This window comes from Sinohyriopsis cumingii, chromosome 8 (assembly GCF_028554795.1).
Source record: "Sinohyriopsis cumingii isolate HCF-2022 chromosome 8, ASM2855479v2, whole genome shotgun sequence".
Classification (NCBI taxonomy): domain Eukaryota; kingdom Metazoa; phylum Mollusca; class Bivalvia; order Unionida; family Unionidae; genus Sinohyriopsis; species Sinohyriopsis cumingii.
In genome coordinates, this window is record NC_142968.1 from 33261071 (window position 1) to 33288179 (window position 27109).

General features: G+C 34.0%; 1 protein-coding gene and 1 long non-coding RNA gene across 4 annotated transcripts in view; both read right to left on the reverse strand.

Annotated features, from left to right (window-relative positions):
• The window catches only part of LOC149793256 (uncharacterized), a 240775-nt gene that overhangs the window by 146272 nt on the left and 67394 nt on the right, over positions 1-27109 (reverse strand). The gene's annotated exons all lie outside the window — the stretch shown is intronic.
• Positions 14986-24983, reverse strand: LOC149793259 (uncharacterized). Of its 3 annotated transcripts, none has more exons than XR_016422745.1 (5): positions 21809-24983; positions 20909-20988; positions 19061-19076; positions 18621-18702; positions 14986-17832 (listed from the first exon to the last, which is right to left on the reverse strand). It is a non-coding gene; the product is annotated as an uncharacterized LOC149793259 (long non-coding RNA). The 3 variants fall into 3 exon arrangements; XR_016422744.1 differs by having other exon boundaries at positions 18621-18705; XR_016422746.1 differs by having other exon boundaries at positions 18621-18728.

The window sequence follows — 27109 nt, forward strand, 5'->3', positions numbered from 1 at the left end:
GCTTTTTAGAAATCTGCAAGAGCTCTTTGCAGCTGAAACTTTTCATGATCATAGTAGTGTAGTGGGCTGACTTCGCTGCATGGACTATATTTGTGACATTCTTCTTAGCGACTTCATATATTTGCTTATGAATAGTGAGTCTGACGGAAAGTCAAAGTCTCTCAGCTTTACGCCATCCTCATTTAGCAGTGTGTAGCTGGTCCTTAACACTGCTATACCATGGATAACACGTTTGAATTGGTACTCTGCACTTGGTAGCTTGAGCATGTTTGTCAAGCAATGAACGCAAGCTGTTATCGAGATGTTAAGCCGTAGGAGGCAAGTAAGTTGTTAGGCTAGCTTTGATGTCGTGCATTGATTTGGTTTTATTTATCATACGGAGGTTTTGCTTAGTAGCAGATAAAGGTGGAGGGTTAGGGACTGATACGTCAAGATGGCATATAATGTAGAGGTGATCTGATGCAAGGTCATGGAATACCAGTGAGGACCATATAATGTTATCATCATGTCTATTAACAATCCAGTCTAAAATGTGACCATGTTTATGGGTGGGATGGTTAACTGACTGTTTGAGGTTGAAAACATTAATGGAATCTACGAGTTTTGATGTGTTTAGGTTTCCGCGACAAGCAAAGTGAAAGTTGAAATCTCCCACAATAATCAGGTTGCCAAGTATCGAATTTCCGTAGTCCATTAGATTCGGAAACTGCTCCAGGTTGTTTTTTCTACTAGGAGGAGGGCGGCAAAGGCAGAAGAAATGGACTGACCTTTGCTCCAGTGTGAGTGTGGTTTGGACTAGTTTAAACGATGTTTGGTCGAAATTGAATGTTGTGGTGTGGTTCAGACGTTTGATCATGGATTTCTTTGTGATGACATCAATTCCACCTCTGCGAGAATTACGGGTTAACTACTTGATGGAGTAACCAGTGGGTGTTAGATCCGCACACTTGGTTTCATCGCCTGATGTTTTTAGTCATTTTTCTGTCAGGAAAAAGACGTCAATATTCTGGTCTGTGATAAAATTAACTATTCCTGTCCGCTTTTCCGGTGGTCTTACTGACTGGGCATTGAATAATGCAATACGCGGAGGTATCTCTTGGACACTTGACACAACGGTTGACGAATTAATAGGGATTTGAATTAGGTTATCTAAATTAACGGTCGAATTGTTTTCAAATTGTTGAGCCAAAATAAGAGAGATAAATGGAATTCTTCTTCCTGTTCTACGCCGACCAGGTTTGAAACAACGTTTCTTTTTTCGCTTCTGTTTACATTTAGGTAATGATGAATGTATTGCCAGTTAGTTTAGTCTAGAATACAATGTAGTGGAAAGCCAAGAAGTGATCAATTAAAGCAATTAATGAGGGTCCATCATAGCATAAACGGGTAGACTGGCGAGGATCACGGGATGGCGGCTTGTTCAACAGCAGTGGTGCACGACAGCTGAGAAAAAGTCTAATTGTTCTCATTTCCAAAACAAGGAGATGAAGAAACACATACGAATTGAACAGCCAATACATAATGAACACAATAACGTAGATGAAGACAGGCAGCAAGCACAAATATCATGAAAACTGCACTAAAAAAGGGAACAGCTGCTTCAAGCTGGTTAAGCCATGGCTCCCATCTTGTATCTATAAATAGTATACGACTATCTAGAAAAAATGAACTTCACCTTCCAAATGCTTAGTGTGATTTCTATTAACATGTACTAATAACAAAAGTTTAAATTTCATATTCTTACATATAAAGTAATCGCTATCGGCTGCGATGTAAAACCAAATATTCAGTTTATAATTTACTCCTAAATATGCCACAGAAAATGGGAAGGTTTTTATGTTATTTCTTCATTAAATACGACTATTTGATCGTTACAGCTAGATATACATATATTAAAGTCAAATTTCGAGTCAAAAGCCGTTGCTTTATTTGTTATTTATAAAACATCTTCTTATTAATATTTAAGAATAGCCAAGCAGTGAGTTTCATGCTCATACTTTTCCGGTATGGTAGCGATGAAGTCTTTCATGACTGCATGACGGAGAGGAACGTAAAAATATCCCGCAATTGGCAATTCATTACAATCAGACTTTGTAAACAGTTGAAGGAAGAATTAAACGATGAGAAGAAACCGAATGATGGAGATATTGTAAACGTACTGTTATTTTTGAAATAATGTGAACAAACTCGAAGACAAGAAAGTGCATACAATTGTATGTGCTTTTCTGCGGGGCCTTCTAAATTGTCAAGTACGTTTAAAATGTATATGATACTTTAGTAAACCTTTCTTGTATAATTACTTAGGATGAATGGCCTTGAATAAATCAATGGAAAGATAGTGAAGGCATGCCGTATACTGAGATACACATTTCTATGATTTATATTTGACTCAGCAATTATATTGATTTATTCATCTAAAACAATACTGAATATAGTACAAAGTCTTCAAACAGTCGAATCACGTAGGTCTATTAGTAGACTTACTTTTCTATCTGGCCAGTTCCAACAAACTGCGAGAAAGACACATATCGCAGATATACTGTCAATAATTGTGCACTCATTGGATCCACGGGGAATTTTCAAAACTTCAGAAAGTAATAAAATGTTAAAAGTCAGATTGTTCGACATACTACGGTCGAGAACTCTGAATAGCAAAGAAGTATAGAAACGATATTCCAACTGTGCTAACAAGAGGCATATAGTCCGGTTTGTTACACTAAATTCTTTGCTGCTTTACTGAGTATCAAAACCTGTGCAGAGAACGAGACTAGATATTGGGTAATCAAAATCAGAATTAAAGAAAGATCTCCACTTATAACGTGATCAAGCCAACCAATACAACGCTCGAACCTACCTGCAATTCAAAGAATCATTCCTATTTCAAGTTACTAAACTCGTAAACCTTTAAATAACCAGATAATTCCTGTGTTAAGAAATGTTAAGAAATTAGCGACGGTCCATTCTACAAGGCTAATCCATGCAGTACATTATGTCTGCTCCCAACAATTGGCTAATTATAGGGTTAATAAACATCTGCCCACTATCCATTCCACATAATGAAACGGTCACTTATAAAGGAAAGATACATACATACATATAGCTTCTACCCTAGGTTTGTTATGTTCTTCTCTGGGAACCTTGGAAGATAATCATTTTGTTTATAAAACATGTGCTAAAGCCAAATGTAATCCTCCTTAAAAAGCATAAAAATCGAATATTGGGAATCTGCAGGAAAGGCAGATAAGAAAACTAATTCGTTTAAAATGTTATGTAGACCAATGTTTTTCTGCGTTGTGCTGCTCACACTCGAGTCGCGTGATTGTTCTTCTCATTTCCACTGTATGCACAATTGCTTCTCTGTTCATTATTACGACAGTAAGGACGACAATCAAAGTCGAATTTTCGTTTTTTATTTTAACGATTGTAAGCCTAGTAGAGATATTATGATATAAATAAATTTATCTGAATATATGTTATCGTACTTCATATCACAGGCATGCCAGTACTGCCTATGTTTTGTAACATGTGTGACAATAAAACACTATTACACATATCATATTACAATACGAATCACGATAATATTACTCTTTTACTCTTTTATATTGATCATATCTCATTAAGTCCCATGAAAGTTATACAAATAATGCAATAAATAAGAAACACAGACAGGACTTATAAGAAGATATTACTGGAACAAATAATTACATTGTGTACATTTAAATGAGAATGTGGTGAGAGATACTTGCTCATGTAAACTATTTATACCTCGAGTTACCTGCAATAAGCTGATATAACAGACAAGACAGAAACTAATCTGAGATTACTGTTCCACAATGGTTTTAACTGAGCGGCAAGATGAATAAAGTTAAACTCTTGATCAATATCATTGATAAACAGGAAGCACAAATCGCAAACATTACTTTCGTCTGCATACCTCTGAATCTTTCATGGATTACAAGCCTCTTGATATAGTAAATCACTAAATGTAAAATAATCATCGGTTTTTTGACACAAAGAGGAAGAATGTGTGACATATAGTCTCTTTATGGACAAGCGTGAATTAAAAATTCACTTGTATTCAAACTTTTGTTCTGATTGGAAGTCTGTTTCAGCCTGGAGAGATATGCAGAATGACTTTTTATACATTACATTGAATGGTTAAACTGCAAAATACGGTATCCAATATATTCATCAAGGTATCGATACATCGCTATATGCGGACCGCGAATGAAAATTCGATATATTTTGCAATAAGTTTTAGTATACAGAAGTCAACTGGATGAATTTCACATTTGTTATATAAAAGACACGGCAAATTGAACATCAAATATATTGTTTTTTACATTTGCAGGACGATTCTGCCTCAGCCCTTTTATCGTCATCATTTGTGCCATCGTCGCACATTACTTGATAGCTCCGATGCCTAAGTGAATATCATTGCAATATATGAAGGGTTAAAGTCAGTTTAATATACACACTAGCTTAAAGGCTACTTTAGAAAAATGTATAACGCATCATGAGGTGCACAACAGTTTTCGTGAAGGTCATTATTAGAAGTACTTGATGTAAAGGAAAGTTATTTCATTTTTTAAGGAAGACAGTTTAAAGTTACAATATCTTCCAAGTGCATTAAATAATACACAGAGGATGCTTCAATTGAATACAGTTAAAGTTGCATTAATAGCAAGAGGAGACATTGCACTAGCTGGTGCTAACATTGTCGAAAACAGAGGTGACACAAATGCAAAAGACTGGTGGATTCTTTGTCTTCCTTGCAACAATTTCAGTGACTTCAGCGTGTACACACCGTTAGGGGCTTTCGGAACAGCGTCAGAAATCTCGCTCAAAAAGCGGTTGGAGATCGCATGAGAGTACCAAAAGAAATGGAGTTTAATTACTCGAAATAAATCGCCGTGTACCATATGGAAGAGATAGTAGATTACTCTTGAAGCACGCAGAAGACCGCGCAGTTAATCCGTCCATTGACCTGTCATTGTGCGAGACTAACTTGCATCTAATGGTGTCGCGCACACGTGGAACATGCATTATGAACCTGGATTTATCAACATGACCTAATACACATAGGGTTGCACACATGATGATAACAAGACGTCGTTTGTATATCGACTCATATTGACTTGCAATTCTAGTTGAAGGTTCGTATTTAACAGGAGCACTAGAAACCTACATGGACGACAACCACCAATAGATTCGACTATGCAGTCACCTTGTTGTGTAAGCGTTGTATGCACTGGCTTCCCGAATCCAATCCCCTCATTTACTTTTTGATGGCATATTAAAATACGTTTAATATGTTACAAAACGACTAGTACTATTTTCGGACTTTGCACAACCCGACGTAGTGCTGATATGCATCTGAGCAGGCATGCAATCAAAGCGGATTTGAACGAGTTCACTAGTTGGGTTGCTGTTAGTGTTGATACTGATGAGTTCTGATTTTGACGATTGACCTGGAAAAATTCAAAGGTTTAGTTTTGACATTCAAGATGATATGCTCAAGTTGAAAGACGCTGTGGCAAAGAAGATGGTCGAAATAACTGAAAACATAGGAGTCAGTGACAGAGGTGTGTCGTTTGCTTTAAATGAAGTGTATATTGATGATACTAATAATTGCATAAAAACGCTACCTGGATGAACAACTCGCTTACGTGCCCGCAACACAACCCGTAACAACGTTTGGTGGCATATGTGGACAAATTTTAACCAGGGAAGGAAAGGAAATAAAAAAGATCGGTATAAGAAACGATCAACCTTTCTCGCTCTTGTTGGGAATGGCTCTCGTTCACCTAAATCTCACATTTAAAAGTGTTCGAGTCCGGACCATAGTTATTATATGTAGTCGGTTTTAGTGTCAAGAGGGGTTCAATGACAATAATGATAACTAACGACTTTGTGTATTTTACCTCAGTAACGCGTAGTATTCATAACGATATTGTTTAAAAATCGGTGGTATTTACAATTTCGTTGTTGTTGGTCGCCGAAGATAAAATTCAGTTCCATGGACGAGGTTGCGGAATTGACGCGCGAAGTGTTTGACCATTTGCTATCGGATGATAAAATTGATAGTAAGTTTGTTTCGCTTTTTGACGAATGTCTTCTTCAACATTGTATTACCAGACCATTGTATTTAACCTTGTTAAGGGTCAAGCAGAAGTTGGCTGTTGGGACCACACTGATGTACCAATGCCAAGTCGCGGTTATCTTGGTGTATTAGCATTAGAACGTGAAAAGACTTAATCGTTGGCGGCAATACCAGGTGCGAACACATTCAGGGACTGTTTCTACAATGATGAAGTGGAATTCACCGCTTCATCCACCCCGGTGGTGTTCACCAAAGAATGTAGTAAACCAACATAGACTCCAGTAAAACGAAACGATCTCAACTGTTGTTCAACAACAAAGCACATGCTTTGGTAGCATTTATTTGATGACGACGAGAACTGTCGCTTAAATGCATCATTTCGAGAGACAATTGTTTCGGTTTTAAACTAAAAGGGCGCTACGCTATCAATCCTCAGAGACTTAAATATGTCCCAAGCAGTTATTTTATATTATTTTATGACAGATGTGTCAGAAAGGAAAAGGTAATTGGCTGTACAAAATGCACGTGCACGTGTTACACCTGATCAAGGTTGTACTGACGACCATTTGTAACACGCAATTGTATTATCTATAGAATAATTATGATAGGCCCTAAGTGTTATCAACGAGAGAAAATAACTGAAGCGGAGCAAACTCTGCGAGAGGAAATCACTAAAGTTCCTGTGCTAATAATGAAATATAAACCCGCGTATTTGGTTGTACATGCTAAATGTGGGCCTGCGGTTACAACAACGTTTTGTTAAGGTGTAGCGGGAATCACATAGTAAATGGTATTTGATGGCTGAAGGGAATATAATTATTAGCATTTCTGATTTCAAGAGTGTGCTGGGGCAATAAAAAAAAAAAAAAAACACCGATCACAGGTAAGATGAATTACATCTAGAAGACTACGAGTACAGACAAGGAAACTGGTAGCGGATTTACACAAAATATAAGTAGAGTAAAACAAACTGCACTTTACTTTGTGATGATTATTAAGTACAGGTGTAAACACACAACATATTAACCATATCTTATTAAAAGCAGCAAAAGTATAGATCGACAAGTCTAAAATGGGTTGTGTGAACAGGAACTATTATTGTATATACGTCATGCAACTAATGTTACAACAACTATGCAAAGCCACAACCGCGTATAGTTCATAAAACAACCGCTAAGTTGCATCATATTTTGGTGGTTTGTGCATATCCATGATGTAATGTGGGATGGTTGGTGCAGTCAAGGCGATGCGTGCCGTTTACCGACGGACGCGGGTTCGAATCTTCGTAGAGTGCAAATTAAATTTCCCTAACATGTATGAAAGCATTATTTGTACTAAATAGTAATTCTGCCTAGCATTTATAGGTTACTGCATTTGTATGGGAAAATATGAACGAGTTTTGGGATGGAATACTGCACGACCTTGGGAGTGCAGTATATCCTTCCGACAAAACGAATTCATATTTTCCCATACAAATTCAGTAACCTTTCTATTATATGCTCATTTTTTAAATTCTACCTAAGGTTTAATTATATAAACACAATACACTACAACGTAAATGAATGTATGCCGCATTCCAAACTAAACACACAAGCGCATATTCATCATTACACAAATCAACATTATTACTGCGCACATAACTATGCCCAGATAAATTTGAACTTAGTCTCGCGCTCGACATAACTTTCGAAAGAAAATAGCATGTCTAGTTAAAATTGAAATTTGGAGTCATAATGTGAATGAATGTGTATTGCAACAACTTTTCCATTTGATGTGGAATGAATAGATTTTGGTATTTTTCTGGATTCTAGGAACTTTCGTGATTATTGACTGGATTCCATTTGATGTGGAATGAATAGATTTTGGTATTTTTCTGGATTCTAGGAACTTTCGTGATTATTGACTGGATTTGTATGTGACGATTCCACATGAAATACATGAGATTTAATAAGCTGGGAGAAGCGTGTTGACATCTGCAAATGTGTTTCTGTTTCTGTCATCGAATGTTTAAAATCATAAAGTGGAAAAAATATGAAGTCTTTCAATTGCAATTATCAAAAAGAGGCTATGTAATTTAATGCTTATTTCATTTTCAGTGCAGTAAGGAGGATGCAATTGCACTTATGATTGAAATTGCAGCACAATTTCAAAATCTGTAATCCAGATTGAAAACCTATGACATGGCTCATGTAATTCGGATTTGAAGAATTAAGAAAATACATTTTGAGGAAATTCAGGATGCAAAACTGTAAGTATAATTTATTTTGCCATTCTTATCAACAGCTAAAGAAGAGAGAATATGACTTGTCAGTTGTATGTTATTCGTAAGGACCTTATCTTGCGTCTGTTATATAATGTAGCTAGCCTAAATCCGTAACATTATATCAACGCGGAATGTGCCAAAGCAGCTTTTATATGGCAGTGCACGAAACATCTGTTTTAGTTCATTCAGAAACAAATTTAAACAATCACAACGTAAAGAGCCTCTTACGCGAGTGTACATGATTTGTGTACAAATCAAAAGTGGTGGCGTCTGCGTCCATCGTTTGTTTACAATAGAATGTAGTTCCTTTATGCACGTGAATGCTATATGTGTAGTGTCGCGTGAGTTCATTATCGGGTAATACTGAACGATTTTGACAATATAAAGTTAACGGGGAAAAATGAGCATATAATAATATCAAGTATTCTCCTTGTAAAATCCGCTTTCCGTTTTTTATTGTATATATATATATATATATATATATATATATATATATATATATATATATATATAAAACTGTACTAGCACTTACTAGCACTTACTGTTAATTAAATAATTCTTTGAATGGAATATTTCTTTGAATAAGGAAGCACCTGATAATACAAATTCATTTACTTTTAAATTAGGCATGCCATATATTTAAACATGTATTTGAAACGTCTGTAAAATATCCGTTCTTGTGCTATAAGTTATCAGATGAAGAATACAATCTTTATTTCAAACCAAAAAGAAAGAGTTGCTGCCAGAAGCTTATTGTCTGACCTAATTAGAACACATGTGTATGTATCAAGACGAAACAGCAAAACAAATCTCAGGGAGGCATCAACAATATGGCCGAGGACTACCGAATAATCAAGCTCATTACTCTTAAGAAACAAATCGACTCTTCCACAGGTCAAGCAGCAGCGAGAACGTTGACGTAAAGAAACAACCATGCTTCAGCACTCGTTTAATAAGATGTATTACGCTGAAGAATGGAGTTGAATTACATCTAAATGACACTGAGCTGAAAGTTCACTGAGATACATCAGTAGATATCATTCACTTTTGGGACGAATTTAAAATGTAAAGCTTACCTGATATAGTAATTACGTTGAATAAATATGTCGCAGAAAGTATGTTTATTAAATCTATTATATGTTTTTTTCTTCTGTTTAGAATTCAAGTCCATTGAGCCAGCGTACACTATGCGACTTATAGCTACACAATCGTCAGGACTTCCCTTTCCTGTCACGGTATGCAATGGGCGACATTTAAGTGCACTTAATTCACAATTATACATCATATTCAGTTCTCTTTGTAATTGCTAGTGATACATGGCTTCGATGTAGACGTTTTTAAGAATATGTGCATTTCTCTATAGAGCAGGATATTATGGTACATTTTCGTTGGCTATATATTTAATGTGCATGTCAATGTACTCATGTAGGCACATTTAATCAAATTGAATATTATTTATTTTGTTTTTACATTGAGTACTAAGATAGCTTAACTAAAATATTTTCAATTTTGACTTTCGATTGCTTTTTCTGTACCGTAAATGTTATCTATAACTTTCCATAACATAACTGTTGATAGGTATGGACTTTGACAAAACAAGGAAGACAAGCTGAAGACAAGTGGAAATCGGATCTATAATAATAAATGACAGGAGAGTACTAATTTATGTTCACAACGCGCTGTTTTCAGTGTGATACCATAACGCGCTACATACAATCCTATTTTAATTGAATCTTAACTTTATTTTGACCATGTTCTTAAATATACGCGTAATTTAACATTGATTCTGCATTATGCACATTTTAGGGCGTGTAAAATAATGACCCTCCACAAGGAACACGTATATATGAGATTCCAAACAAAGTGCATAATCACCATTTAAATATATGTGCAATCAAATGCTGAAATGTGACACCCGTTACTAAAATAGCCAAGATAGGCCCGACGTTCTCTTTTCTTTACCACGTTTAGTACTTGGCTACCATATTTCAACAATGATGATGAATAGACTTGGGTTTATTATACCGCTTTGGTGAAAATACTTTATCGTTTAGAACAAAAATTAATATTTATTTTCATTTGAATAAATGCGCCTACATGACCACATTCATAAGCCATTTAGTACCTGGCCACCATTGTAAAAGTCTATAACGATGAACAATTTTCGTCTGGAAGTTTCTTAATAGTAGTTAAGATACAGAACAATCAATAATACAAATTGGATAGAGTTTGGTTAAACTATATTATGTTAAATTTTGCAACAATTTATATCTAATTTAAGATGAATAAATTCAGTTGTATAACGACATTGACATACACTTTAGGAAGTAGCCCATAAATATCGTATCTACAGCAAACTTCTAAATTCAGCAACCTCACAATTCCCACACTTATGGCAAATTTTATTTACAAAATTTAAAATGTATACTTTCATTTTGTTTATCAGAATTTAGTTTCATGTTTTATAAAAGTTAAGAAAATCTCCTAGTTTGTAGAAAATTTGAAATATTGACAGCTTCATATATATGAGAGGAACGTGCGTAGTGGACAGAACATACAAAAGATACGCCATGAGTACAATACAATTATAATCCAAAGGAATTATAAATATTACAATATTTATTGCATTTGAAAGAGATAACAGACGATATGATACGAAAAATGATGCGGAAACTTACAATGTCAATTGCGACGTTGATTTTATGTATACGAGTGGTCTAAAGAGCTCATCGTTAAGGCCGTCTTCCATTACACCATTTCAACATTGGTTCATGTATAGGGTTCGGCTAATATGGGTACCTGAGAAAAGTTTCCAGTAGCTTTCTCGGGTCGTTGGTTCTCATCAGGATTTTCTACGGGTACCTCTTCTGCCAATTATTCTGACCCTCATGTATTACTGATCTTGTGCCGCAGAATGCCTTTAAACCCCCTAACAACACCAGCAGTCAATGATATACAGTTATAGTTATACAGTTACAGAAAACGAATAAACAGAAACACGGATGTATATGCAGATTGACACGTTAATATAAAATATATACTAGTCGTTATGTATGTCTATATTGTGTGTTTAAGTTTTGTTCATGATTTCAGCTTGCAAGGGTCATGTTTAAACACCACATTACATATCTAACGTTTATTAGATTGAACCTGAACACAATGATCATTTGTAAGCAACACGTTGAAATGGATTTAGTTTCAAGTCTGGCCTTATTTATAAGCTTAAGTGTGTTCTGAAAGCTAACGTTGAACATCATTTTGATCATTTGTTAAGTTTAAGGTTTTCCTAAAGCTTTGAGGTAATCAAAATTATTTCATTTCTAATTTAGGTGCATTCCGACTTAAATTGAGAGGAATCATTCATTGAAAGAATTAATTGGTATTAGAAAGTTCTCATTGATATTTTGGACTAGATCACTATTTTGCGATTATTGGTATTTCATTCAATGACATTCTGGATATTATCATTGTGACAGATCAAGACTGGTGGTATTTTAGCTCATTGAAGACTATCGTACATCAGCACAATCAATACAGGAAATCATTGTATCAACTGGCTAGGGGAAAAAGGAGAAATAAGGAGCACGTAAAGTTTGTTTTTGAATCACCCACCAACCTACCATCCGAGGGCTACTATTTGAGAACACTATTTATTCAACATGGGGAACGTAATAAAGCTGAAAAGATACTCATAAGGACTAAACACAAGCTATTATTGCTTTTTTTCTGAGACGGAATATAACATCATTTGAAACGTTGAGTAAAGCAGTAAAAAAAATCGAAACAAATTAAACTGGAAAGAAACCTTGATAAGGTTAATTTATCTTTCTTTATATTTATGCATCTTATATTTACCAATCAGGCATTAGAGTAATGATGCTAAATGATTTTTTCAAACATTCCTGTTCGAGATAGTTCATCCTATATGGCGTTTTATCACAGGTGGTGGAATTTCGTCGTCATGTTAGATTTTGTTTGGAAACAAGTGCCTTTATTAAGGTAAGATTTGTTTTTGTTCATTCTTTTCTTGTGGCTGATGATGTGAAAGTTTTTATTCCAGATTATTATTAATTACTGAATTTCGATGATTTGTTACAGCAAAGTCACTCCAGTCCGATTGCATTCCATCACTTAAATCCTCACTGGGTGGGACACAAAACGAAATAGATGGCATGATTAACATGACTATCTCTATCAATATACTCCTTCAACACATTTATAAGGCAAAGTTGTGTTTGGTTTCTTGTCCCAGGGGTATAAATGTTATAATTTAAATCAATTACTTATTTTTTCACCTGTGTAAGGACCATAGTACGTTTTCAGTGAGGATTTTGAGGTAAGGGCAAGAAAACAGAACTCTATTACCAGACTGAAACCTCCTTTTCGTTTGTATTTCTGTCATACGTTAAGTTCGTGCTTTACTGAGTAGAGTGCATATTTGTTTCTTCAACTTCACAAGTCTTTGACAACTTGTATTTAAAAGATGAAACAAATTTGACAAGATTAATTACTGTATTTTCTGTTGAAGGAAGTTTGTTATTTTAACAACTTCAATGATTCAATAAGAGTACGTCCAAGCGCTAGTTCAAATGAACTAAATCATAAAGATTCTTAAATGAATGCCCTCGATGGATAAGGACGACACCTTTGCAACTAACAAGGGTCCTGAGACCAAGTCTGATGGCAAATGTACACAGTTGCTAGGATCATGAACAAAGCCGCAAATCTACTCCTTGAATAAGAAGACTCTCATTAGAATAAGACTTCTCAAAAACAGACAAAGTAAAGGATAATACTTGACTCTGAAAATATCCCGTGTCTCTTAACATTTTATTAGGTATGTGAATGGCCAAAATAACCTATGAGTGATATAAAGCCTTTCGACATGAATGATTCATAATTATCCATAATAAAATCAGACTGGAGCTTATTTGACCAATAATGGGGCATTGCTTTCAATGCACGACCATGAATTTCACCTCTTTGCAATACGAGAATTTGTAATGGGTCTGTCTTGATTATGTTGCTTATATTCCAGTTCATATCAGTCAGAAATAGCATACCCTCCCTTCTTACAATAGGTTGTTGTAGGATAAGAAAAGGAGTTCTGATCAATCTTATCAGAAACTTGATTCCAAAAAGTTATGACAGACTGTGATTTAAACTTGATCGTATTAGACTGAAATATATTTTTAACACAAGACTGCTAAGTTGAAAAACTAATGAGAAAAAATCATTATGATCTGTGGAATACTCGTCAGCTGTACGAGCAACAATTTCTAAAGATTCGACATTGTGACTATCAAGGTACGTCTTAGCGTTACGAAAGAAACAGTTCTTGAACTCTTCAACTAATATGAATTGCCTGAGATGTTCGTAATCTTGACGAACCTTCTTGATTAAGCATCATATATCTGATACTTGTTCTTTTACTCTTGACGGGGCCCCGAGTGGCCGAGTGGTCTAAAGCGCTCGGCGTTACGGATCACTGCCATCTCACCTCTGTCTGCGTGGGGTCGAGTCTTGGATTCAGCCAATGTGGTTATGTGAGAAAGCTTGCCAGTAGCTTCTCGTGGGTCGGTGGTTCTTTCCGGGGTTTTCCTGGGTGCATCTTCCACCATTAATACTGTCCTCCATGTATAGCCTATCGTGTGGCGAAAAATGGCATTAAACCCTACAACAACAAGAACAACAACAACAACTTTTACTCTTGCATAGTCGATATGGGTGTGATTGTCCAGTTTCTTTTTATAGTTGATAAAGCTTTGTTGACAAGCCTGATGTACCCCATGAAAATAATCACTTAACCAGATAATAATTAGCACTTTGCTGTACTGACATAGAAGTGTAGATGTCACAAACTTTGCCAAAAATTACACTTTGTAATAATATAATCGAATGCTCTCCTGGCCATTGCAAATTTTCAGCATTTTGTTTTCAAAATGAGGAAAATATTTATCTACTTTTTTCCTTTAAAGGGTGTACTAATCTAATATTCTTATTAACATGTGCTTTTCCCATTCAAGTTCTAAGTCGTTTAATCTAAATTAAAATGTCCTCTCTTCCTTTTATCTTTCTATCTGAATTTCTCTCTCCTCTTTCTGTAATTACATCTGCCTTTATTTTTTTAAGTCCAATTCGATCCTTTATTTAAAATTCAATTGCATTTCTTGCACATTAGATTCAGTTGTTGACTTACTATTCAAGGCCAAAGCACTTTAAAAAGATTCTTTTCCACCAGAACCTGAACCAAAATATGTTTCTTTTCTTGCACCATAAAGAAGCTTTTGCGTCAGAGAGATCATGTTGTCTGGCAATTTTAAATAATTGATCATTTTGCAAGGACTCTATCCCCTTCTGTGTATGATTAATAAAGTTATCTTCTTTAGATAACATTATACAATCTTATTAGCTTTACTATTGATTTCTGTAATTTATGATATAATACATGGGACTTAAAAAAATCCAAAAGAAAGTGAATTTAAATTTCAAAAACAAATATTTCTGAGATATTTTTGAAACATTCGTATTCTAAGGACGAGCCCCCAATTAACTGTTACGAGCCTATGCTCTTAAACAAAGTAACTGAAACGAACGAAATGCAACAAACTTTGTAAAATGCAACATATCATTTATTTCCCTAGAACATAAAGTGAAAATGTTAAAAGAACTTACGGTTTGCGAATTGAATCCTCCGAAATCCTAGAACTTTCAACACAAGTCCTACAAATTAAGGTCTGAATAAACGTTGGCTGTATTAAAACAAAATCTAACGCTGTAATGTATATATGCTAGTGACAGTCTTTTGTTGAATCACATTAATATAATTCCAGAAGAATGTTTTGAATTAACTATAATTCCCAATAATTTTCGTCTAAAGTACACGTCCGGCGAATATAAGTTGAATAAATTCGAACCTAAATGAAATACTGGACACAATAATAAAACATATAATTTTGCCAAAATCTTAAAGCAAGAACGACTAATTTCCAGTAAATAAGATTTATAGAAACAAAACTAAGGCACAAAAGAATAGCCCAAATGAAGGACAAAAGCTCATTTTCTAGAAGCTTTCTAGTTATTATTACTAAAATTTTATACTAAATGAGATCATAAATTTAATGGCCTTGACTCTGAGCATGATACTGATCCTAACTTATAACCAACACTTTTATAAAAGTATTAACGTTGCGCTAGTTTCCAGAACATTAAAGTCAATGATTTTGGTCAGGTACACAATGAATTTGATTTTTCTCAGGGTTAGCTACAAGATTCAATTTTCCAGAACCCACAGATTATCATGAAATTAAAATAAAAACTAACCAGCAAACAATGCAAATTAAATATATATAACAGAATTAATTAAAAAATAAAACTTTATTGACGAGAGGGTAATCTAGGGTGTAAAGAAGGACATGCATACTATGCTAAAGTGATCACTATGGCATTAAAATGTGCAACACAGTCATAATTGCTTTTCTTTCCCAATTTGATTTACCCTGATGAACTTGAGGACGTAAACCATCTAATTGAAGACATAACCTGAAAACCTATAGCTAAATTTACTTTTAGTTGATTACAACACTTGGTGCGTGCGTTTTTAAAAAAACTTAAAATGTATCATGCTCGTAATATTAAGATGAAAAAAGTATAATTGCATTCTTTTGCCATCACTCTTTTCACATTTATATTAACAAATGTTTCACTGAATTACATCTTAGTAATGGAAATGGACAACACGTAAGAAACACTACAGGACATATTAGTATAAGAAGTTAATACTTGAACAAATAACGAAAATGCATATTTCAACTTTGAATACCGTAAGAAATACATTATCATAAAAGGTCTCTAGACCCTCGAGGGCACATGTATTACAAGTGATGTAACAGACACGACCGAAAAAATATTCAGAGCTTATTAGTTCTTCGAGATTACCGCCCAACGAATGCTTTCTATTTAGCGGCAAAATGTATAAAGTCAGAATTATTATCTTGATCAACACCATTCATGGACATGGTATATAAATGACAAACATTAGTTATGCATGAATCTGAGTATATTTATCGGAAGCCTCTCGATCTAGTCAATAACTTAATGTATGAACTATCGGTTCTGGAAAAACTGGAAGACTCTGTAAGTGATTCCAATGTCAAGTACTGCACATGGGTTGTAATACCTTATATTGCATATTTAAGATACTTATCATGATATCTAATATGCAACAAAATATTAATCATTATTTTCAAGCACCATTGGAAATAAGATATTAATTCTAATAATTGTTTTTGTATATACAAGTACGCTGTATCAATCTCGCATTTGTTTCTGAAGGCTGATCACCAGATCTTGTAATCTTTTTGATTACATTTGGAGTACCGTAACGTATCAGGTTTATTATAATGATTATTTTGCTTGCAGCAGAGTGTTTCCTCCGACATGCCATCGATATATCGTTGCAATATGTAAAGTGTAAATGACTGCATAATCTACATACTTGCATAAAGGTTACTTTATAATAAAATGTATAAAACCTTTTTCGTGCTAAATAGTTTCCATGATGCTCATTATTATTACTTGATACATAGTTAATTTCATTTAGGGTTATAATATGCTTGAACTTAGTTTTAGATTGAGGACGCTACAATTGAATAACGTTAATGATTCCATGGTTTAACAAGAGGAAACAGTTCAAGGAAACAAAATGGTATTGGAAGGTCATGAAATTAAGGTATGGAAAGATTCATATATCTACAAAATAGTGTTATGGCAAGGTTATAATATTTAGGAAGATACAGTATATCTTAATGCCAATGAATGAAAGATAACACAAATCAGATTACAAGGTGTACCAGTTTTTGAAATCAGTAGATATCAAGCATGTATATACAATGGTAAAACGAAAGGAAAACATATAACTTTCAACATAAGGACAATGGGTAAATAGACCCAGATTCAATTTGAGTTTGGCTTCGCATGACATAAACATATAGACAGTTATATATGTATAACAATGCAACTATAATGGAACAGTTTTGTACCAAAGAAAATGCAATGCATACTGTGAAGAATTCATTGCATTTAGTTCCGTATTCCATCTCTGAACCAGAACGCTGATCAGTTCATATCTTTTTTAAAACTTCCAAATAATCGATTCTTGATAGAGCTGGTATAATATATAATCATTATTAAGTAAAAAATGCACCGATATCATCTATTTTGTATCTCTGGAGGCTTGATATTGAATGTATTAGACCACTATTTCCTTCATCGTAACTACTGAAATACCGCTAGGCTTTATTAGATGTAAGTTGTACTTCAGAAGGAAGATAATCATATGCCTGGCATATGCAAAATTTCACTGAAGGTTAGGGAGACATCAATATTGACCTGCTGTAAAAGGGTGCTCACAACACTTTGTTTGTTATAGTGACAAGCGTTAACTGTTTATAATAAAAGCTTCAATCTGAAAAAGAGCAATAAATAAATAAATAAATAAATAAATAAATTAATCAACATACATATTGAGAAATATCATTGTGACATACACATGGATTAATATCATAAAAACTACGAAATTTATTGTTCCAGACTGAATACACAATATGACCTTATTTTGATGTCTTACCAATGATCTGATAGGCGTCACATGTTGGTTCCATATAAAAAACGTTATGCAGGAGAAATTAACACTGAGCCTATCCTACCCATATACTTGATGAAAAACCCAAGCAAAAGCATAAGCACCGTGCATGAATATCGCAAACGAAATGAACCAAATTAAAGCTAATATTGATGTAGTCAGTATGTGACTTCAGGATATTAACACTTGTCTCAATTTACAGACAACATGTAAGAGGTTGCAATATGCGAAAGACGAAAGAAATTGTCATTTCGAAAAAGAACCTATCTAATGCAAATACAGATAATTGCTGATTTGAACATAAAGCTATTGCTTTCGATAATTACTGACATATCAATTTAAGGACGAAATTGACGTTGATATTTTAACTCATATTGATTTAGTTCGTATTAAGTATAAATACAAATCTGTAATCATTAAATACATTGATATAAATAGAAGTTCTGGAGAGACTTGCCTTGATTCTTAGGTATATCTTTCTTTTGGTTTTGCGTGTTTCTTTAAAAGCACTAATATTAATAGCACATAACTTTGTATTAAAGCCCGCTTTTCATGAAGAAGATATATATTTGCATGAAATTCAATTTCCCTTAATTGTAATATTTACTAACCTAACGGCTTCCCTCCAACATATCGTACGGCTCTGAGCTTTCTAATGTTCTGTGTAGTCCCTCATATGGATTTAAATATGCACTGCTATATGAAATACACTATAAGTACTTTTTAAAAAAAAGAGTAAAAAGGCCATAAGATTCAATAAGAAATGAAGGATACTCATTATTATATAGATGACAGGAAATGATATACTAACATGAAATTAACTTTATATACGGTCTAAATAAAATACAACTATGATTTTATCCTAGTGAGGATTCATTATAACAATGCATGTCTTTATAATATACAATTCCTTTCAACTAGAAATATTAGCCAGAATTATTCTGAAGGCAATACATGTAACAACCTGCAAATTATTTGCTTTAAATGGCAGATGTTAGATAGCTATAGTTAAAATTTGAACACAATTGTATAGGGGTGTTCATAAAGTTACCTTTGTTGGTAATCATCTGAAAGAAAGAACAAGTTAATGAATACTGATTTAGAGAATAATATTTACTTCATAGGTCAATGAAAAACATCAAGCTCTAGAAGATTTCGGATTTTTGAAAATTATTGCACTTGGAATATATACGATGTTCGTTTTTGTTATAATACCAATGTTGCCCTTTATAATTGGTAATAATTTAATTGAATGTATGGAACAAACAGAATAATATCCAGTTATTACCCATTTCAAATTATTTTTACCACAGTTTTTATTTCGGAAGAAGTTATTTAGAGAGAGAAAAGAATTAATAAGTTTGTTCAGACTGATTGAAGCGATGCACATTACATTTGTTCTGATAACAAAGTAGTCACAAGCGAAGTAGATCAAACTGTTAACGTTATGGATAGGTATTACATTTTTTAAAAAGCTATAAATCAAAGAACGTGTGCCCTAATAAACAGAACAGTTTATACATACAATTGTTTTTAAAACACAGAATGTCCTATGATTGTGCAACTAAATATTATAATAATGCGATATTCATCTAAAAAGAGAATGCTGGATGCAAATATTCCCATATGTACTGTAATGAATTTGCAGATACTCCCATACTTACTGTAACGAATTTGCGTTGCTTGATTTGGAACAGTAGAGTATAGAAAACGAAATTTATTTTGAGTAGGAAGTACATCACATATTTACAACGTAATTATTTTGTGGCTGGATGAAATTCTGTCAGCTGGAAGACCGGTTTATATTCACATTCTTCTGTAAACAGAGGTGAGTTTATATATTTATGTCAGTTAATTTTTAAACCACGCTTGTATATAGGAAGTGCATCACATATTTACAACGTAATTATGTTGAGGCTGGATGAAATTATACCAGGTGGAAGACCGGTTTATGTTCACATTCTTCTGTGAACAAAGGTCAGTTTATCTATTTCTGTAAGTTAATATTTACACCACGCTTATATATAGGACTCCTTGTTTCATATATACAGTTCAACATGACCACTGCATGCGCTATTAAGTGGACAATATGTTTAGGTTTACTTTTTCTTGTTCATTAATTAGGGTTTTACGTCATTTTTCCATAGCATCATATGCTGTACATTGCGGACCGAAACCAGGGTGGAATGTAACTTCGCCATATTCATAATCAACTTGAACTTTTTCCCAATTCCGTTTGGGCAGTCGATTAAAAGAATATTCAAAGTATTAGCAAAAAGAAAACGTTCCAAAAGGCGGTGTACAGAAAATTTTCCCACGATCGCAGCCAATCAGTAATGGAAATACAGTGCAAGAGTTTCATGGGCTTATTTTCGGCCAACCAGAATTACATAAAGCATGTTACCGTGTTTATTATAAAAAAATATTAAATTGCACACACTCTATGTAAGTTTACAGACTATGAGATAATAAAAAAAATTCCCGGCGCGCGTGAAAGAGCATATCGTGAGGACAGTAAAAGATGGATAGGAGATATACATTGCTGATAGCCACGCCCTCTGCAGAGAAAATATCAATGCATTTTGATAACATTAAGTGAAACAAAGACACCAGAGTCTTGCAATTCTGATAAAAATTATAGAGCAAGGATATTCAAATAAAACAATATTCTGAAATGATGTTATTATTTAGTGATCTTCACCGTTTCAGTATCACTTTGCTATGACAAAATCATAGAAGCCTAAGACATGGAGTTCTGGGACATCCAGTTCCAGTTTTCCAGATACTTGACACTATAATACTGTTGAAGACGATTCAATAATAAAAAGCATGATTTAAAAAATAAAATGATCCCCAAACAAACAAACAAACAAACAAAATAAAATTCAAAACGAAGTACCTGAACGTTCTATATTCAATGCAGCATACGGTTCTGAAGTTGCCATTCGCATTTGCAGTCCGTCATACGTGTTGTAACGGCTACAAATATATTAACATCATCAGCAGCAGCAGTATAAAAAGTTCCTGTCCGAACTTTATGATGGAACACCAATTGTTGTTTTCGTCAAATAAAATTCAACCATTGAAATAGATTCCTCTTCATGACTGCATATTACGGACGAAACTTACACACACAAACACACAAACACACACACACACACACACACACACAAACACACACACACACACACACACACACACACACACATATATATATATATATATATATATATATATATATATATATATATATATATATATATATATATATATATATATATATATATGTGTGTGTGTGTGTGTGTGTCTGTTTGTGTGTGTATACACACTTTCTATTGTAAAGGTGGGATCACCATATAAACAGCAGGAGTACAACAATCGTTTACTCTTTTTTTTCTAAGCGCCCATCTTTAAAGCCCTCGAAATCGTCAATGCGGTGGGTTTCTAAGACTCTTGTTCAATAGACACAGACTATATGAGCAAACATTAAAACTCTCAGCTTGTTCTAAATATCCGGAAGATCACCCTCCAATGAATTCCAGAATTGTACTTTCCGGATGTCAGGGGTGGAAATTTGATGTTAATATCATAATTAAGAGCAATATCCAAGCTACCTTTTGTGAGTCCTTGTAGAACGGCGTGTTAAATTCTTTGCCTATATTACTTTTGCAAATACTTTTGCCTGATTTTATTGATGCGTGTGATAGGATGAATAAAACAATTTGTTCGCTCTAAATTAGATATTATGCACAAGAGTTGCTTAAGATTCATACAGCTACATTAAATTTTCTGAACTTACTTTTGCACCTGATGCTCTAAATCTGAAACATAAAATTTATATACATGCATAAATGGATGAACTCTAATCTCGTATATCTTTTCATATTTGTAATCAACGTTTTGCGTAGGCGAGGATGCTGACCTGCATATAATTTATGTCTTTAATGGTACATCACATTTTAAAGTTACTCATCTATCCTTAAATGCAGAATCAAATATAAGTTTAGATTCTTAACTGTGGTATCGTGCTAGACATATGGTGTGCTCCTGGATAATTTTAAATATTCTCATGTACCTTATCATTTTCATTCTGATGTTTGATTGTTTCAGTTTGTTTTCATTTTATATGACATAACATTTTACTAATTATCAGTTATACTCATATTGATGACTTTGAAATATGAGTGTTACTTTAGGTTATGAAATTGGAGGAGAGTTGAATCACACTACTAAACTTTTACGAAAACTATTTCAGTTCATGTATTTCATGAAATTTTTAGCTGACCGTTGGCGTTTTTCAAATCGTACTAAATAAAATTATTGGTGAAATACTTATGTTTATAGTTCGCAAACAGAGGACATATGAAATGCATAAAATCTGTATTAGGAGAGTAGATTTTAAAACAATCAACATCATTGGTTAAAGGTGTTAGTTGCAGAACACCATTGATGAGATATTGAAGTCATGGTTATTGTTTGGTGTTTCACGGTGGCACAGCATTAAAAGTAAGTCATTTAGTACCTTGACAATGAAAGTGATGTGCCCATGGATTGCGACCCAATATGGTAGGATTAGAATCTTCACCCCTTCAATCATCTGTAAGGTACGCTAATCCTGAGCCGCCGCGACCGATTGAACGAGGCTATTGCTTAGGTACTTGCAAAGGATGCAGGTTGAGGAAGAAGTATCTGAACAATGCTTGGTCGGCCTTCAATACTTTTAATTTGTTTATATATCTGACAAGTGTGTCACCATCTTTATGAGCTATCTTTGCAAAATGTCGCATGTACTGCAATTATATACTCATAAATGTTGGATTATGTCTGAATGCAGAAATTTGTGATAACTATTGTGTGAAGTGTTCTTCTAATAACGGTGGAAATGATTTATGATGTCTGTTAAGGCATAATTATTATAAAACAGAAAATATCTATATGAAGCCATACTATTACAAATGCCATAATTCATAGAAATTTTTTTTATTCCTATAAATTTAAACATTATTGCCAATTATAGGTGAAAATCGTTCTGTGGTTGATGTAAATAATATTGTACATTTTTCGTTTATTACAACCACGTACCAATATCTTTATCTCCATTTATTTGTTTATGATGCTAGTGAAATAAAGCTATGTTTCATTCAGTTTTGGTTTCGGAATAAGTTAAATGTGTATGTATGGCACGCCAACTGGTGCAAAATATATGAACTGGAGCAATTGTAGTATGATCTGGAGTGATCCTAAATTGAGCTGGAGAAGGCGAAATGGATATATCGTGGAGTGAACTGAATTAATCGCAGGGTTAGCTGAAGTGATAGCAGGAGAGCTGGAGTAATCGTAGGGTGAGCTTGTAAAGATAGTAAGGTTTACTGAAATAATAATAGGGTGAGTTTAAATAGATCGTAGAGTGAACTGAAGTAAGTATAGGTTGAGCTGGAATAATCGTAGGGTGTGTTGGCTGAAGTAGTTGATGGATAAGCTGGGATAGATCGTACCCTGAACTGAAGTAATCGTAGATTCATCTTGGAGCGATCGTATAGAGAGACATAAGTTAAAAAATATAATACTAGCTAATATTAGGTATAAAGCATTATTTGATAAGGTCCTAATTTTAATAAAGTCTAGCAAGCAAAAGTGAAATATAAATTCGAACCGTAGGTCCATTATTGGAACAAACTTTCATATTTCAAACAATCTAATAACAATTATTCTTGTTATGTAAATCTTGATGTTTTCACCATGCCCAGTAGCTTTTATTCTTGTTTAATTGATAATGATGAGAAATAAATTAATTGAAATTACTGATTGTTTGGAGTGTTTAAGCATATATTCTGTTGACAGAGACAAAGTCACATAAATTCTGATGGAGGATACTAAGTTATGTAAATGATGTGTGAGAGACTACGTTATCTACATTGAGTTGGAAGAGACTAAGTTATATGCATTCTGATGGAAGAATATGTATCGAAACAGATAGTGAGTCCATAGACAATGCTTGCATCTTGGTTTGTTGAACTTTCAATATATTGTTATGGCTTAAGGCATTTTTGTGATTTTTTTCATCATATCAACCTGAACAGGACATATCGTCCTGGAGCAAGTAGAAAAGCTTCCTGCTTAGGTACATAAATTGGCATATGACTGGTGCTTACCCAATGGCAATATTCTAAACACGTACCATGGTGGTCACGAGCACTACATGAGCTTCAATGAACCGCTGCGGCTCGATCGTAATAGATTAATTATTATTTCATTATGTCTGATAAGTTTATCAAATCACAACTAATTTATTTTCAGTGAAAAATAACGTTGATTGATATAAAAAGTAACCTGCTGGCAAAATGCTGTGTTTGTTTAAGTATATAGACAGGTATGTAACCAGGAAAATGGAGACTTCCAACGCAACTCCAAATAATATTGCAAACAATGTAGAGCTGGGAGAAGGAAAGTTAATACGATTTTCAAGATGGTAATCGAGATGGCAGTTTTGGATATCCAAGCAGTGCCATTTTCATTCAGGGACACTAGTCCTGGGATGGATTTGTTTCTGAAGTTTCATCAAATCCCGAAGACTATTCAAGTTTGCTTAAATTTGTATAGGTACTTGGAACTGTCACTCTATGCAACAATTATTCCATTTGTAACTTTGCAAACAAAACCTAAAAAATGAATAGTGTAATAAACATAATATTTTTTTCCAATTATCATGAATGTTATCCCTATGCCATTCACAAAATACGTCTGTCTTATAAATTACTGACTTGAATGCTTTTCAAAGTCCTTTTAGCACTTCTAGTATATACAATCTGTGTACTTATCTGATGAATTATGAAATAGTCTTGTTTTGCCATGCTAGTATAATAGCCCATACAGAGCTATTGTTTTACGTATTTTTACCAGACCACAATGTAAAATATCTTGTATTAAATTGCATTTTATGGACATATCAAAGATGTTAAACTACCTGATTTCAACCACTTACCTTCAATTCCTTGCTTCTTTCTCTTCTTTATAAAGACAACCACAATAATAATTGTAATGATAACCACCACACCACCAATTGAAATTCCAATGATCATCCCAGTTATGGAATCTGGATGATAGCAACAACAAAATACTGATTAAAAGTCTATTTATAAGCGTACTCCATTGGTAATCAGCATCAACTAAGATTTGCTGTGGGATAATGTGCTAGCAGACCAGACAGTCTAACAGGTATGACGAATTTCACGTCAACCATACTGTAAAAAAATATAAAGACACTAGATAATAGATGAATAATATGACTTTTCGTACTTGCAAACCGAAAGTAATTATTCACAGGAGTTAGTTCCCTTTGAGCAATATGTAGGACAAAAACAAATGTTTCTTTTGCCCTCAGTAGATGCCATGCTAAAAATTTCATAGTGATTTCTCATCCATTTTATTAGTAAATGATATAATGTTAAATTCCCTCCACCATAGCAAATGTTGTATAAAGTTGAATCCTTTCAATTATACATGTACAACACTCCCTCGATAACTCATGCCCTGATAACTTGCGAACCCGCTTATAACGCGGGGTCGGGCGTATATCCCATTTTTTAAAACCAGAAAATACCAAAAAATTGATCCCTATTTGTTGAACGTGAAGAAAATAGAGGTCAAAATTTGTAACGGAAACTTTGATATATCACTCGTTTTCTCGTGGAAACAGTAGATAGGACCTGAAAATTTTAATCAACATTATGAAATATCAGCTTTACAAAGAAGTCATAAAATTTGTTACATTTTCTTTCCAAACGATATTCTTTGTACACCGTAACTAACGGTATTCAAAGAAATTTTGATCAATGAAAATGTCAAGGCTAGTGGAGGCAGTACTTTAATAAATAAATACCAATTTAAAAAAATATTAAGTCAAATTTGTGTTCAATTTCAATCCTTAAGCTCCTCTTAAGTGTAATCATCATAAATGCAACGTGTCCTCTTATTATTAAACATAAAATGCGTCAATCTACCGTAATAGCTATGTTGGTGAGCGCTTCTCTGAGAACCTCATTAAGTGCCGACCGGGTTTTGATATCTGACAATCGGGAGCATTTGTTTTATTGTTGCACTAAATAAAAAGCGGGCTTCCTTTCTAATATCTCGTTAATTATGCATTTTGAATCAAATAAAGGAGGTGAAATAAAAAGAGGTTAAGAGGCATACAAATCATACATGCTTAAGAACCAGCGGCCGTGGTCGTATGTTGGGTAACTCATTTCAGTAGATCAATCGAACACTGTTATAAATGTCATTGTGTATGTAATCTAATTAATCTACCTTAAATTAACAAAGATATCAAGGCAACCAAGTGAAAAGCGTACTTCGTAAAAAAGAGTTTTGATTCACAAATACCATCCGTTGTGGGGAAAACGAGTTTCAGAGAATTCCTGAATTCGCACTTAGAGATATCCTCAAGGATGAGAGGAAGTTTCACTTGTACTTGCAATTAAATCACATCATCAATATTTAACTAATTGAACAATTCAAAAATTGAGTTTCGACGCAGACTATTGTCTCACGAAATATTGAGGTTTTTTATAACAAAGAATCTTGTTTGGTAGTGTATTGACTGTTAGTCTGGTTCTCTGTTTTGAAGACCCCTTTTATCGCAAAATACTAAACACATGACTCTGGGAACCACACTAATGAACAAAACAAAAAGCCTGGACGTTGTTTACGAATATGTTTGCGTACAGTGTTGGTTGTTGAAACCAGCTGGAATCATGCAATCGATCTTTCAGATGCTGGACATTTTAAAAATAAATACAATTTATCCAGAATAACTAAAATCTTCATCGGAAAATTCGCTTTATTGAAAATTATTCTCGATTATAAAACGAGGATTCAGTTATTAACAGCCCAGTTCCCCCCACCCCACCCTGCGATTCTCTGGATGTCTAGCGGATGTTTTGGAGGTCCCTCGGTAACTCGTGCCCCCGCTTATAGTGCGGTCTACGTTTTTGGGACCCGATGTGTGCGAGTTGTCGAGCGGGAATTGTAGTTTCACTGGTATTAATTAATTTAAGAAAGGAAAAAATAGTGTTCTATGGAAAGGAAAATTTCTGAATAA